A 5537-nucleotide genomic window follows, 5' to 3' on the forward strand; every position below is an offset into this window, starting at 1 on the left:
ATTTAAAATCAAATGTATTTAACCCTCTAATCCAAAGGCACAGAATGACAGAACGAATAAAAAACTTAAACCAGTAATATGCTATCTACAAGAGAATCACTTCAGCTGTAGAGGCACATATAGGCTTAAAGTGAAGAGAGGAAGAAAAAGATATTTCATGCAAATGGAAATCAAAAGAGAGCAGGGATTATACCAGACCAAAAAAATAAATAAAATAAAATAGACTAACCCAGAAACTTAACAAGAGAAACAAGAAGGTTATACATGATAAAGTTGTCAATTCATTGAGGATATAGAAACTGTAAATATACATGAATGTGTATATATACATATATATTTATATATATTTATCTTGCTCTCTTCCTTTGTGGACTATTAATTTTTCTATAATGATACATTTTAATTCTTTTATATTTATACTGTGTGTATTTACTATGGTTGTTTTGTGTTTACCCTCTGGCTATTACAGTCTATTTTAAGAGTAACAATTAAATTCTATATATAATGGAATTTAATCTGAAAAAATACTGAATCACTATACTGTACACATGAAACTAACACAATATTGTCTATACTTCAATAAACAAAAGTACAGGTAAGTTACTGAAAAGAGTTTCCATAGTTTTTTTTACTTTTTTTTGCAACAAACTAGAGATATAAACCTTTATTTCACAACATATATATGTATATGCACCCAACCTCCAAGCACTGAATATACAAGTAACATTAACAGATCTGAGGGGATAATTAGACAAGGATACACTTACAATAGAGAACTTAAATACCCCACTTTCAATAATGGATAATCATCTGACAGAAAATCAATAAGGAATCAATCATTGGACTTAAAACGATACATTGATCAAGTGGAACTAACAGACATAGAGAACATTCCATCCAGGAGTGACAGAATACACCTTCTTCCCCAGTGCATATGGAACTTTCTCCAGGATATATCATATATTTGGTCACAAAAAAGTCTCAAAAAATATTTTAAAGCCTGAAGTTATAGCAAGAATCTTTTTAGACAAAAGGCATAGGAAATTAAGAAACTCAACACAGGATGAACTGGAAAATGCACAAATTTGTGGAAATTAAAGAACACACTCCTGAACAACTAATGAATCAAAAAACTTAAAAGAGAAATTAAAAATATCTTGAAACAAATGAAAGTGAATACACAACATACCAACACTTAGGGGATGCAGCAAGAGCGGTGCTAAGAAAAAAGTTTGTAGTGATTAAAAGACTAGATGATGAGAAAAGAAAGAACCTCAAATACATAACTTGACCTTACACTTAAAGAAATAGAAAAGGGAAGAAACTAATCCACAGATTACAGGAGGACGACGATAACAAGATCAAAGCAGAAATCAATGAAATGGAGAATAGACAAAAAAAAAAATCAATAAACACAACTTTTCTTTTTTAGACTTAGATATTTTATTTCATGCAAAGAAAGTTTAGATCTTTATATTTTTACATTAAAAACCAGAATTTTTAAAAGGTCATACCTAATTTATGAAAAAGATCGTGCTAAAAGCTGAATTCAAATCTAAAGACGAGATAAAGAAATGGCCTCATGAAAACATGCAAGGGTTTTGAAGATTCTGCAAGCAGGCGGAGGTGAGTGAACTCATGGTGACTATTAATATTCACAAGTATGGCTATATCACATTTGGCTTCAAAGAGAGGTAATTAAAGGTGACATTATTTACAACATTAGGTTCAGTCTTCTCTTCCGTCTGGCCTCATTAAATTTGACGCTTTCGTTTTTGAAAATCCTTTCATGTTCTCTTGCATCATGACCTGGGTACAGTTGTTCCTTATTGTCAATAATTCACAAATTCATTTCTAGACCTTTTTGGCCTCCCTTCAGATGGAAGAATTGGTTTGTATAAATAGATAAACAAAATTGACAACATTTAGCTAGTCTTACCAAGGGAAAAGATAAAGGACTAAACAATACAATTATAAAAGAGGACACACACAAAAGGTGTAACTGAATACCATGAATCATAAGAGTCTACAATGGACAATTACAAGACTACAAGTAGATAATCTAAAGGAAATCATTTATGCCTAGACTTACAACCTACATAGTCTGACTCATGAAAAATAGAAAATTGACAATCAATAATAAGGAGATGAATCAATAAAAAAAACCCTCTCTAAGACCAGAACCAGATGACTTCATGAGTAAATTATACCAAACATTAAAAAAATTGACACCAATCTTTCTCAATTCTTCAAAAAAATGGAAGAGGAGGGAAAACTCCCTAAATCAATTTTAACAGCCAGCACCACATTACGCCAAGGGAAGATAGAATACCATAAAAATAGAAAACTAGATATCCATACCAATATCCCTGAATATGGAAGCAAAAATTCTCAACAAAACCCTAAGCAAAACTTAATTCCACAGCATACTATAAAGCTCATACAACATAATCAAATGGGATTTAATCCCTGGATGCAAAGATGGTTCCATTTATGCAAATCAATAAATATGATCATCCAAATAATAAAATGAAACAAATGATTATCTCAATAGGTGCAGAATATTCATTTGAAAAAATTCAGCATCATTTAATGATAAAAACTCTGAACATATTGGCTACACAGAAACATCTCAAATATTAAAGGGCCATATATGGCAAGTCCGCCAACATCATAGTCAGTGGTGAAAGACTGAAAGCTTTTTCCTCTAAATTCAGGAATAATACAAGTGTGCTCATCTCAACACTCCAATTGGGGAATCGAATTGAATGAGTATGAAATCTTGAAAAAGGGTAAATTAACCTAGATTTTTTTAAATAAAAGGTATACACATCATCCAAATTGGAAAGAAAGAAGTAAAATTACGTTTCTGTTTCTGATGACATGATCTCGTATATAAGAAAAATCTTAGCACTACACACACACATACACACAGAACTAATAGAATAATAGAAATCAGTAAAGGTTTCAGGATAGATAACAATATACAAAAATAAGTTATATTTCTTTAAAATATCAATGAGTAATCTGAAAGTGAATAAATAAAATAATTTCATCTACATATCACCAAACATCCAAATACTTAGGAATAAATTGAACGAGGAAAATGAAGACTATACCCATGAACTATAGACATTTATGAAGAAATTGAAGAATGCAACTCAATCTAAAGTATCCTGTGTTCATGGGTAAAGGAGTTATATTGTTAAAATTCCTTGCTACCTGTTGGATGTTTAGAAATTGATAATAATAATAAATAAAATTATAATAAAAAAAATAATAATATTAATAAATAAATAAAAATAATAATATCCTTGGAACTGAAAAGGAGCTTTGAAACTAAAAAAGCAACTACATAAACTGCAATTTATAAATTTTATTGTAGTAACTTACATAGGGGCAGGAAGGATCAGGCAGACAGATTATCCAGAGGAATTTAGCTACATTTTAATTCATTCAGCCGTTGTATGAATTTTGATTAGTGAAACATTGCCATTTACATTTAAATGTAATTATTGAAAGGTAAGGAAGTACTAATGCCCCATCTTACTCTTGTTTGACTCTTTTTTTAGTTTCCATGGTTCCTTTCCTTCATATTTGGTGCTGCTTTCTGGTAATGATTTGGGATTACCTTTTGTGAATTGAGAGGTAATACTGTTCGGCTGTGGTGGTTGTTTATCTCTGAATTTGCTGCTCTTCCTTTATTCTTCTTTGTGGTATCTCTCGCTGTAGGGTTCACTTTGTGGTTTCCCTCAGATTTCTGCCACATCAGAGAAAGATGACAGTCCCTATGATAACCTTAACTTCAATTACATACAAAAACTTTACACTTTTACTTTCTCCCTTTTTGTTTTTGATGTCACAATTTATGTCTTTTTATTTATGTATTTATCAACATATTATTGTACCTATAGTTAATTTCAGTACTTTGGCCTTTTACTTTCATACAAGAGTTAGAAGTTAAGCACACCACCAATTAAAGTATTACATTATTCTCATCTTCTGTATACTTTCCTCAATCTGTGTGTTCTATTTTTCCATGTTACTAATTGAGCTCCTTCTATTTCAGCTTGAAGAACTCCTTTTGGCATTTTTTGTAAGGCAGAGCTATGAGATGAACTCCCCTAGTTTTTGTTTCTCTGGAATGTGTTTATCTCACTCATTCTGAAGTACAACTTTGTCCATAGGTAAAGTGTTCTCTCCTCTCTCTCTTTTTTTTTTTTACATCTTTATTGGAGTATAATTGTTTTACGAAGGTGTGTTAGTTTCTGCTTTATAAAAAGTGATCAGCTATACATATACATCTATCCCTATATCTCCTCCCTGTTTCGTCTCCTCACACCTCCCTATCTACCCTCCCGATCCCCCCCCTTTAGGTCATCACAAAACACGGAGCTGATCTTCCTGTGCTATGCGGCTGCTTCCCACTAACTATCTATTTACATTGTTAGTATATATAAGCCATGCACTCTCTCACTTAGGGGATTCGTCCCACTTACCATTCGCCCTCCCCGGTGTCCTCACATCCATTCTCTACATCTGCATCTTTATTTCTGTCCTGCCTCTAGGTTCTTCAGAAACCTTTTTTTAAGATTCCATTATATGTGTTAGTAAACTGTATTTGTTTTTCTCTTTTCTGACATACTTAATTTGTATGACAGACTCTAGGTCCAATCCACCTCACTACAAATAACTCATTTTTGTTTCTTTTAAATGGGCAGTAATATTCCATTGTATATAGTGTGCCACATCTTATTTATCCAATCATCTGTCGATGGACACATATTGCTTCCATGTCCACATCTATTGTAGTAATAGAGCTGCGATGAACATTGAGGTACATGGACTCTTTTTAATTATGGTTTGTTCCTCAGGGAAATTCCAGTGGTGGGACTGCTGGTCCTAAGTCCGGGGTCCCCAACCCCCCAGGGACCTAGTACCATTTTTAGTTTTTAGGAACCTCCATGGTTCTGCATAGTGGTGTATCAATTGACATAGTCCAGCCAACAGTGCCAGGAGGGTTTCCCTTTTCTCCACACCCTCATTTCCAAAATTTTATTATTTGAGATTTTTTTGATGATGGCCCTTCTGATGTCTGAAGTAATACCTCATTGTAGTTGTGCTTTAACATTCTAGAATGATTGTAGCATTCTTTCATGTGTTTTTGTTGTGTAAGTCTGTATTTCTTCTTGGCAGAAATGTCTATTTAAGGGCTTCTGCCCATTTTTTGGATTGGGTTGTTTGTTTTTTGATATTGAGCTGCTTGTAAATTTTGGGGAGATTAGTCCCTTGGTCCAGTTGCTTCATTTTGCAAATACTTTCTCCCATTCTGAAAGGTTGTCTTTTGTCTTGTTTATGGTTTCCTTTGTTGTGCAAAAAACTTTTAGTTTTCTTAGTCCATTTGTTCCTTTTTTGTTTTTATTTCCCTATCTCTAGGAGATGTGCCAAAAGGAGCTTGCTGTGATTTTATGTCCTAGAGTGTTCTGCCTAAGGTTTTCCTCTAAGAGTTTGATAGTGTCTGGCCTTACATTTAGGTC

The sequence above is a fragment of the Tursiops truncatus genome (assembly GCF_011762595.2).
Source record: "Tursiops truncatus isolate mTurTru1 chromosome Y unlocalized genomic scaffold, mTurTru1.mat.Y SUPER_Y_unloc_1, whole genome shotgun sequence".
NCBI classification, from domain to species: domain Eukaryota; kingdom Metazoa; phylum Chordata; class Mammalia; order Artiodactyla; family Delphinidae; genus Tursiops; species Tursiops truncatus.